This window comes from Heptranchias perlo, chromosome 2 (assembly GCF_035084215.1).
Source record: "Heptranchias perlo isolate sHepPer1 chromosome 2, sHepPer1.hap1, whole genome shotgun sequence".
Classification (NCBI taxonomy): Eukaryota; Metazoa; Chordata; class Chondrichthyes; order Hexanchiformes; family Hexanchidae; genus Heptranchias; species Heptranchias perlo.
Window position 1 is genome coordinate 159718162 of NC_090326.1, and position 11827 is coordinate 159729988.

Consider the following 11827-nt stretch of genomic DNA (forward strand, 5'->3'; position numbering starts at 1 on the left):
ATTTAAAAAACAGGGAAATTAAATTTAACCTTTGGACCATCCCATCCGGAAAACTGAGCCTCCATATTCCCAAGAGGATCTTCTCCTTGTAAATGTGTTTGTGCAGGAGCTAATCCTACGGTTGTGCATTGGAAGGTTTTCCTTTGTAAGCACAACATATTTTAGCCTGTGACAGAATCATTTGAGAAATGGCTACAATTGCTTCAGTTAATGTTCATTGTCCAAGCGAGTGATTAAATGGCATTATTCAAAGTATTAATCTCTAGTACTTGCGAAGTCAGATCAACCCGTGTTGGGGAACTTGATGTGAATTATTGAAAAAGAAAGAACTTGCATTTATATAGTGCCTTTCTCATCCTCGGGATATCCTAAAGGGCTTCACAGCCAATGAATGACTTCTGAAGTGTAGGGGATAATTTTAACCCCTAGGAATGGGTGGGTTGGGGGCGGGCGGGAGGTTAAACTAACAGCTTTTCTTCAAGCCCGGCCGCAACCTGGCATCAACGCGCCCACTTACGGGTTTAATGTGGGCACGTTTGGATGCATGCGCCCAGCTGAAACCCAGAAGTTGCGTCCCCGATTAATGCCAATGGGTGGATCTTATAAGGGGCAATTATCTACTTGAAATGCTTGAAGTAGGTAATTTTATTGTTGATTCTGAAGCTGAAATGAATTTGTCTTCACTAACACAGGTTTCCCATGGCTTCTGAATTTCGCCATTGAAACAGAGACAGTAGATTCCTACCTCAATGAGAACACTGTCCACTGTTAAAAAAAACATCTGTTAAAGGGACTTTGAGTGAGAGGGAGAGTCACTGACCTGGTCGGCGTCAAACAGTATTTCTTTTTCTTTTCTCTCTTATTTGTTGGTTCTGGTTTGACTTTAAAATTGAGGAACACGGCATTGAGTGATGCATTTTTGGAAGGAAAAATGACGAGAGGCAGTACAGGCCTGGGGGTTCACGTACACAAATCTTTGAAGGTGGCAGGACAAGTTGATAAAGCGGTTAAAAAAAATACGGGATCCTTGGCTTTATAAATAGAGACATAAGGCGCTAAATTGGGCCGTGTAGCGCCCGTTATTTCAGCGCTACACGGCCTCTCGAGGTGCAAAAAGATGGCGTCTTGGCTGAGCACGCACGTTTCCAGTGTGACGTGTGCTGGATGTCATCTTGGTATAGGAGTTAGTGCGCACACAAATACCGAACGCCGGGAGCATGTAAAGTAAGGAGGAAATGGATACAATCAGTGTGCAACACTGATTTAAAGTGATAGACACCATTTTAGGACTTAACGCTCAACTCAACGCACAGTCTTAATCCTGACCATCTGAACGTGTCTTAGAGTGCCTGGAGGACCCCCCACCAGCGCTATTTAAAGGGACCATGCAGGATTTACAGGTTAATGGCTGGACTATTGCCTCTGGCTGCCGAGACATTTGTAACTGTTTTTGGAGGTCTCCTAGACTTGAATACTAGGAAGCGGGGACATAGCCTAACATTTAGAGCCAGGACGTGCAGGAGTGAAGTTAGGAAATGCTTCTACACGCAAAGGGTGGGAGATGTTTGGAACGCTCTTCTCCAGATGGCAGTTGATGCTAGCTCACTTGTCAATCTAAATCGGTGATTGTCAGTCGGTGAGCGGCGGTAAAGAGCGAGACCAGAGCGGGGATAAAAACAGCGCGGAGAGAGCGAGAGTTCAGTCGGTGAGCGGCGGGAGAGAGCGAGACCAGAGCGGAGATATAAACAGCGCGGAGAGAGCGAGAGTTCAGTCGGTGAGCGGCGGGAGAGAGCGAGACCAGAGCGGGGATATAAACAGCGCGGAGAGAGCGAGACCAGAGCGGGGATATAAACAGCGCGGAGAGAGCGAGACCAGAGCTTACTCTGAGAGCGAGACTCTGAGACCAGCGGCAGTTCGGGGTGACGTCACCAGTCAGAAAGTGACGCGGCACAGGGGAGGCAGCTGATTGGTGAGTAGGTTCAGGTGAGTATTTCTACCATTTTACTGTAAGTAAAGTAATAAGAAAGGGAAGATCTGCAGGTTTTATAGCAGATAGTGTTTTTTTTAGTGAACCTAGGTCCCTAGTATAGTTAACATTTTCTAATTTCAACGTAATTTAAAAGGAGTAACTAAGCTAAGGCAAGTCATGGCAGCAGACCTCGCACCCGTGATATGCTCCTCCTGCAAGATGTGGGAAGTCATGGACACTACCAGTGTCCCTGCCGACCATGTGTGCGGGAAGTGTGTCCACCTGCAGCTACTGACCGATCGTATCTCGGAGCTGGAGCTGCGGGTGGACTCACTGTGGAGCATCCGCGATGCAGAGAAACTCGTGGATAGCACGTTTAGCGAGTTGGTCACACCGCAGGTAAAGGGTATACAGGCAGGAAGTGAATGGGTGACCACCAGGAAGAGTAAGAGATGCAGGCAGGTAGTGCAGGGGTCCCCTGTGGCCATCCCCCTCTCAAACAGATATGCCACTTTGGATGCTGTTGGGGGGGATGACTTATCAGGGGAAGGCAGCAGCAGCCAAATTCCTGGCACCACGGGTAGCTCTGCTGCACAGGCTGGGAGGAAAAAGAGTGAAAGAGCTATAGTGATAGGGGACTCAATTGTAAGGGGAATAGACAGGCGTTTCTGCGGCCGCAACCGAGACTCCAGGATGGTGTGTTGCCTCCCTGGTGCAAGGATCAAGGATGTCTCGGAGCGGCTACAGAACATTTTGGAGGGGGAGGGCGAACAGCCAGCTGTCGTGGTGCACATAGGCACCAACGATATAGGTAAAAAAGGAGATGAGGTCCTAAAAGCAGAATATAGGGAGTTAGGAGGTAAATTAAAAAATAGGACCTCAAAGGTAGTAATCTCAGGATTGCTGCCAGTGCCACGTGCTAGTCAGAGTAGAAATAGGAGGATATTTCAAATGAATACGTGGCTAGAGGAATGGTGCAAGGGGGAGGGATTCAAATTCCTGGGACACTGGAAACGGTTCTGGGGGAGGTGGGACCAGTACAAACCGGATGGTCTGCACCTGGGCAGGGCCGGGACCGCTGTCCTAGGAGGAGTGTTTGCTAGTGCTGTTGGGGAGGGTTTAAACTAAAGTGGCAGGGGGTTGGGAACCTGAGCAGGGAGAGAGAGGAAAGCGTAACAGGAAGGGACAGAAGGTATGGAGTAATAGGTAAAGTGTTAAAAAAGGAAAAAGCAGGAACTAAGCGTCACAAAACAGATTTGAAAGTTCTTTATCTGAATGCACGTAGCATTCGTAATAAAATGGCCGAGTTAACGGCACAAATAACTACGTATGGGTATGATCTTGTGGCCATTACAGAAACATGGCTGCAGGGTGACAACGACTGGGAATTAAATATGCCAGGGTATTTAACAATCAGGAAGGACAGGCAGGAAGGAAGGGGAGGTGGGGTGGCTATGTTAATAAAGGAAGGAATCACTGTAATACAGAGAAATGATATTGGGACAAAGCATCAAGATAATGAAACAGTTTGGGTGGAGATAAGGAATAATAAGGGAAAAAAAACATTAGTGGGCGTAGTATATAGGCCTCCTAATAGTTGCAACTCTGCTGGAAGAAGTATTAATCAGGAAATAGTCGGGGCATGTAATAAGGGAACAGCCATAATTATGGGGGATTTTAATTATCATATTAACTGGACAAATCAAATTGGGCAGAGCAGCCTTGAGGACGAGTTCATTGAGTGCATCAGGGATGGATTTCTTGAGCAGTATGTAACTGATCCTACAAGGGGGCAGGCAACCTTGGACCTGGTCCTGTGTAATGAGTCAGGATTAATTAATAATGTCCTAGTTAAGGATCCCCTTGGAACGAGCGACCACAACATGGTTGAATTCCATATCCAATTAGAGGGTGAGAAGGTTGATTCTCAAACAAGCGTACTGAGCTTGAATAAAGGAGACTATGATGGTATGAGAGCGGAATTGATTAAAGTGGACTGGGAAAATAGATTAAAGGGTAAGACGGTACATGAGCAGTGGTGTTCATTTAGGGAGTTATTTTACAACTTTCAAAATAAATATATTCCACTGAGGAAAAAAGGGTGTAAAAGAAATGACAGCCATCCGTGGCTAAGTAAAGAAATCAAGGATAGTATCCGACTAAAAACAAGGACATATAAGGTAGCCAAACTTAGTGGGAGGATAGAAGATTGGGAATTCTTCAAAAGACAGCAAAAAGTAACTAAAGGATTGATTAAGAAAGGGAAGTTAGATTATGAAAAGAAATTAGCAAAAAATATAAAAACAGATAGCAAGAGTTTCTATAGTTATATAAAAAGAAAAAGGGTGGCTAAGGCAAACATAGGTCCCTTAGAGGATGAGACCGGGAAATTAATGGTGGGAAACATGGAGATGGCAAAAATGCTGAACAAATATTTTGTTTCAGTCTTTACAGTAGAGGACACTAAGAATATCCCAACACTGGACAAACAGGGGACTCTCGGGGGGGAGGAGCTAAATACGATTAAAATCACTCAGGAGATGGTACTCAGTAAAATAATGGGACTCAAGGCGGATAAATCCCCTGGACCTGATGGCTTCCATCCTAGGGTCTTGAGGGAAGTGGCAGTAGGGATTGTGGATGCTTTGGTGATAGTTTTCCAAAATTCCCTGGACTCAGGAGAGGTCCCGGCAGATTGGAAAACTGCTAATGTAACACCGTTATTTAAAAAGGGTAGTAGGCAGAAGGCTGGAAATTATAGGCCAGTTAGCTTAACATCTGTGGTGGGTAAAATTTTGGAGTCTATTATTAAGGAGACAGTAACGGAACATTTAGATAAGCATAATTTAATAGGACAAAGTCAGCATGGCTTTATGAAGGGGAAGTCATGTCTGACAAATTTGCTTGAGTTCTTCGAGGATATAACGTATAGGGTGGATAAAGGGGAACCAGTGGACATAGTGTATTTAGACTTCCAGAAGGCATTCGACAAGGTGCCACATAAAAGATTATTACTTAAGATAAAAAATCACGGGATTGGGGGTAATATTCTGGCATGGGTGGAGGATTGGTTATCGAACAGGAAGCAGAGAGTTGGGATAAATGGTTCATTTTCGGACTGGCAACCAGTAACCAGTGGTGTTCCACAGGGGTCGGTGCTGGGTCCCCAACTCTTTACAATCTATATTAACGATTTGGAGGAGGGGACCGAGTGCAACATATCAAAATTTGCAGATGATACAAAGATGGGAGGGAAAGTAGAGAGTGAGGAGGACATAAAAAACCTGCAAGGGGATATAGACAGGCTGGGTGAGTGGGCGGAGATTTGGCAGATGCAATATAATATTGGAAAATGTGAGGTTATGCACTTTGGCAGGAAAAATCAGAGAGCAAGTTATTTTCTTAATGGCGAGAGACTGGAAAGTACTGCAGTACAAAGGGATCTGGGGGTCCTAGTCCAAGAAAATCAAAAAGTTGGTATGCAGGTGCAGCAGGTGATCAAGAAAGCCAACGGAATGTTGGCTTTTATTGCTAGGGGGATAGAATATAAAAACAAGGAGGTATTGCTGCAGTTATATAAGGTATTGGTGAGACCGCACCTGGAATACTGCATACAGTTTTGGTCTCCATACTTAAGAAAAGACATACTTGCTCTCGAGGCAGTACAAAGAAGGTTCACTCGGTTAATCCCGGGGATGAGGGGGCGGACATATGAGGAGAGGTTGAGTAGATTGGGACTCTACTCATTGGAGTTCAGAAGAATGAGAGGCGATCTTATTGAAACATATAAGATTGTGAAGGGTCTTGATCGGGTGGATGCAGTAAGGATGTTCCCAAAGATGGGTGAAACTAGAACTAGGGGGCATAATCTTAGAATAAGGGGCTGCTCTTTCAAAACTGAGATGAGGAGAAACTTCTTCACTCAGAGGGTGGTAGGTCTGTGGAATTTGCTGCCCCAGGAAGCTGTGGAAGCTACATCATTAGATAAATTTAAAACAGAAATAGACAGTTTCCTAGAAGTAAAGGGAATTAGGGGTTATGGGGAGCGGGCAGGAAATTGGACATGAAGCTGAGTTCGGATCGGTCAATGCCCTGTGGGTGGCGGAGAGGGCCCAGGGGCTGTGTGGCCGGGTCCTGCTCCGACTTCTTGTGTTCTTTAGATTTGTGGTTGGGTTCAGATCAGCCATGATCTTATTGAATGGCGGAGCAGGCTCGAGGGGCCGATTGGCCTACTCCTGCTCCAATTTCTTATGTTCTTATGTTCTTATGTAAATCTGAGACTGATAGATTTCTGTGAACCAAGGGTATTAAGGGATATGGGACTAAGGCGGGTATATGGAGTTAGGCCACAGGTCCACCATGATCTCATTGAATGGTGGAACAGGCTCGAGGGGCTAAATGCCAAGGCCACATGCGGCCTCCTGATTTGCGCCACCTTCTCCTGCAAGAAAGCGGGACATGTGCCTGGGTGATGTGCCTGTCATGGTTGAATAGCTGCCAGTGTGTGTGGCCTGTGAGTTGTGGGTGGGCGGCTTGAAACAGTGGTAATGTGTAAGGGTGAGAGGAAGCATCTGATTGGAAGAGTTGAGTACTGATGGAAAGAGTTTATTGGTATGTGGGTGATGGGGGTGTAGTGTGTGGAGCAGTTGGTGGGAGACGCCACTTGACAGTTGACCTCACTCACCTTGACCACTCATGTCAAAGCATTGAACTTCTTCCTGCACTTTATTCATGTTCGTGGTGCTGTGCACCTGGCATTGATTTCGTCCTCTACTGCCTTGCACTGCCTTTTGGGCATATGTCTGGAGGGCCTCTTGGCCTCCCCCCCACCCCCCACCCCTACGGATACAGGATGTCCCTCCTTCTGTCCACCTCTTGCACCAAGGCCTCTAGTGCATCAGCAGAGAACCTTGGTGCATGCACTCTCTCAGGCCTGGTACAAACTCAGATCGGCAGATTGGTGAGATCTGGCATGCCGATTGGAGGATGTGGGATTTAGCAGTGCGCAACCTTTATTCAATGTTTTAACATAACTCATCAATGTGTAAACATAGGGACGGGAGCTGCATCTGTGTTTTGTGTGTGCGATGTCTGATCTCCGTTCAGACTCTGTGCAGACAGTCGACTGTTATTTTTAGCAAATAACAGGTACTAGTTACCTTTAAGAGATTTTAAGAGACATTCTCCTTTTAAGAGATTGGGGCCCTCCCGCTGGTGGAAAGTGCGAACTGCATTGAATTGATGTGCGAGATCTGGATTTCAACACAGATTGACGGTAAGTACTGAGGCAGGACGAAGTTCTCAGATCACGCTACCTACGCCCAATAATAGGCCCTATCGAATTTTCCCCCAAAAAATTACACAAGCAAGGAAGTATAAAACACTGGTTAGGCCACAGCTGGAGTACTGTGTGCAGTTCTGGTCGCCACACTACAGGAAGGATGTGATCGCTTTGGAGAGGGTGCAGAGGAGATTCACCAGGATGTTACCAGGGCTGGAGCGCTTCAGCTATGAAGAGAGACTGGGAAGATTGGGTTTGTTTTCCTTGGAGCAGAGGAGGCTGAGGGGGGACATGATTGAGGTGTACAAAATTATGAGGGGCACAGATAGGATGGATACTAAGGAGCTTTTTCCCTTCGTTGAGGGTTCTATAACAAGGGGACATAGATTCAAGGTAAAAGGCGGGAGGTTTAGAGGGGATTTGAGAAAGAACTTTTTCACCCAGAGGGTGGTTGGAGTCTGGAACTCACTGTCTGAAAGGGTTGTGGAGGCAGGAACCCTCACAACATTCAAGAAGCATTTGGATGAGCACTTGAAATGCCATAGCATACAAGGCTACGGACCAAATGCTGGAATATGGGATTAGAGTAGACAGGGCTGATGGCCGGCGCGGACACGATGGGCCGAAGGGCCTCTATCCGTGCTGTATAACTCTATGACTCTATGACTCTATGACTCTATGTTAAACCTTTATGAATCACTCGTTTGACATCGGCTAGAATATTGTGTCCAATTCTGAGAACCACACTTTAGAAAGGATGTCAAGGCCTCGCAGAGGGTGCAGAGGAGATTTACTGGAATGGTGCAGGAATGAGGGGCCTCGGTTATCTGGAGAGACTGGAGAAGTTGGAGTTGTTCTCCTTAGAGAAGGTTAAGGGGGAGATTTAAAAGAGGTGTTCAAAATCATTAACGGTTTTGATGGAGTAGATAGAGAGAAACTGTTTCTACTGGCAGGAGGGTCAGTAACTGGAGAACACGGATTTAAAATAATTGCCAAAAAATCCAGGGGGAGGTGAGGAGAATTTTTTTTGTTCAGCGAGCTGCAATGACCTGCAATGCACTGCCTTAAAGGGCGTTGGAAGCAGATTCAATAGTAACTTTCAAAAGGGAATTGAATATATACTTAAAAAGGAAAAATTTGCAGGGCCGTGGGGAAAGAGCGGGGGGAGTGGGACTAATTGGATAGCTCTTCCAAAGAGGCACGATGGGCTGAATGACCTCCTTCTGTGCTGTTTGATTCTAACAAGCCCGTTACTGCATGACTGATCTCAACCCTGCCCACCCACCTCCTCAAAGGATGTCTCCATTCTTTCTCCAGAAACACATCCAATTGTCTCTTGAAACCATTTAATCTGCCCTTTCCTGGTAACTTATTCCACAACTTTATTAGCAGTAGCAGTAAAGGAGGAGGTAGTAGCGATGTTGGATAGGATAAAAATAGATAAAGAGGAGGTACTTAAAATATTGGCAGTACTCAAAGTAGAAAAGTCACCCGGTCTGGATGGGATGCATCCTAGGTTACTGAGGGAAGTAAGGGTGGACATTGCGGAGGCTCTGGCCACAATCTTCCAATCCTCCTTAGATATGGGGACGGAGGACTGGAGGACTGGGGGATTGTAAATGTTCACACCCTGTTCAAAAAAGGAGAGAGGGATAAACCCAGCAATTACAGGCCAGTCAGCCTAACATCGGTGGTGGGAAACTTTTAGAGGCAATAATGCGGGACAAAGTTAATTGGCACTTGGAAAGGCATGGGCTAATAAATGAAGGTCAGCTGAGATTTGTTAAAGGGAAATCGTGTTTGGCTAACTTGATTGAGTTCTTTGATGAAGTAACGGAGAGGGTTGATGAAGGTTGTGCGGTTGATGTTGTGTATATGGACTTTCAAAAGGCATTTGATAAAGTACCACATAATAGACTTGTTAGCAAAATTAAAGCCCATGGGATTAAAGGGACAGTGACAGTGTGGATATAAAATTGGCTAAGGGACAGAAAGCAGAGAGTAGTGGTGAACAGTCGTTTTTCAGACTGGAGGGAAGTATACAGTGGTGTTTCCCAGGGGTCAGTATTAGGACCACTGCTCTTTTTGATATACATTAATGACCTGGACTTGGGTATAGAGGATATCATTTCAAAGTTTGCAGATGACACAAAACTCGGAAATGTAGTAAACAATGTGGAGGATAATAACAGACTTCAGGAGGACAGAGACAGACTGGTGAAATGGGCAGACACGTGGCAGATGAAATTTAATGCAGAGAATTATGAAGTGATGAATTTTGGTAGGAAGAATGAGGAGAGGCAATATAAACTAAATGGTACAATTTTAAAGGGGTTGCAGAAACAGAGAGACCTGGGGGTGCACATACACAAATCTTTAAAGGTGGCAGGACAAGTTGAGAAGGCTGTTAAAAAAGCATATGGTGTCCTGGGCTTTATTAATAGAGGCATAGAGTACAAAAGCAATGAAGTTATGCTAAACCTTTATAAAACACTGGTTAGGCCTCAGCTGGAGTATTGTGTTCAATTCTGGGCACCACACTTTAGGAAGGATTTCCAGACCTTAGAGAGGGTGCAGAGGAGATTTACCAGAATGGTACCAGGGATGAGGGACTTCAGTTATGTGGAGAGATTGGAGAAGCTGGGGTTGTTCTCCTTAGAACAGAGAAGGTTAAGGGGAGATTTGATAGAGGTGTTCAAAATCATGAACGGTTTTGATAGAGTGAATAAGGAGAAACTGTTTCCAGTGGCAGAAGGGTCGGTGACCAGAGGACACAGATTTAAGGTGACCGGCAAAAGAGCCAGAGGAGACATGAGGAAACATTTTCTTATGCAGCGAGTTGTTATGATCTGGAATGCACTGCCTGAAAGGGCGGTGGAAGCAGATTCAATAGTAACTTTCAAAAAGGAATTGGATAAATACTTGAAGGATAGCTCTTTCAAAGAGCCGACACAGGCATGATGGGCTGAATGGCCTCCTCCTGTGCTGTACTTATGATACTATGATCATATGATACTATGATTACCCATTGTATTAAACAAGTTTTGCCTGGCTTTCCTTCTTACTTTGCTTCAATCATCTCACTCAGTTCCCTTTCTAATCTTCAGTTGGACTACCTCAGTCTCCTTATCGACCCAATATCCTGTCATTTCCTATCTACTTTGTGCAGCGACCCAATGTTCCGTGAGGCCCTGCATCAACTAGCGACATGAATTTGTTCTTCAGGAAGGTTCCACATCACTTTATATCACTCACCCAAGCTCCTGCATCATTTGGTGTCATTTTCCATTATGTAGAAGAAATGAAGGAGCTGTACTCGTGAAGCTCGGATAAAAAAACAAATATAATATAAAAAGTATTATAACTATAAATATTTAGAATATATAATGCATTTAATATAAAATATACTGTTGGATGTGTACAGCTAGTTATGAAACCTCCCGTGAGGGAAGGGAGGGATCCAATTGACGATAAAATAAATTGAGTTTCTCTCTTACTGTTTCCGATATCATCTGAATCCCTTGATTTGAATTTTGCTGCCTAACTCAGCTTCTTCTATTCCAAAATCTGTCACACAGCACCCTTTTACGCCTCCCTGCATTCTCACTGTGTTGGAGTCATCAAGGTTTAAATGTGTTTTCCCGAGGGCCTCAATACCTTGGAAGTCTTTACCTCCCCGAGCTTTCCTTTCTTCCAACAATCTGCAGGCTTTTAAAAACCAATCTTGGTGTCACCTAAACATGAATTCTTTATTTATCATCTCTTTTACGCTTTTCAACTTTGAACTGTCGGCCTTGGTCCACTACCTAGGGTCCTCAGTTAAAAAATTATAATGACTTACCCTTTGTTTCCTCTACTCAGACGGTTTTAACGGTTTTGATGAGACTGGGGCAGTCTGTTCATCTAAGCTCCTCTTTTAGTGTAATGACTAATAGCTCTTTCCACTCTTTGTTGTGTTAACCTTTAAACAAGTTAATGCTTCCAAGGCCAATGTGTCTCCATAAATTCTGATCTGCTTTAATGGGTTTCCTGAAACTCAGTTCAGACTCAGCTTCTATATCCGACACATAGACCACAGAGTCTGAGCTGTCCGAACAATGGGAAAGAGCTTGGAACAGAGAACGTTAGTTATCGCTGTGTGTCAGTTCTGGCTCAGTGGTAGCATCTCTTATCTCTGAATCAGAAGGCTGTGGGTTTAAATCCCACTCCAGAGATGTAAGTGCAAAATCTAGGCTGACACTCCAGTGCAGTATTGAGGGAGTGCTACACTGTTGGAAGTGCTGTCTTTCAAATGAGATGTTAAACCAAGGCCCTGTCTTTCCTCTCAGATAGATGTAAAAAATCCCATGGTACTATTTCAATGAAGAGCAGAGGAGTTCTCTCAGGTGGTCTGGCTAATATTTATCCTTCAAACAACATCACTAATAAACAGATGATTTGGTCATCGTCATGTTGATGTTTGTGGGATCTTGCTGTGCACAAATTGGATGCCGCATTTGCTACATTCCAACGGTGACTTCACTTCAAACGTATTTAATTGGCTGTAAACTTCTTTGGGACATCCTGAGGTCGTGAAA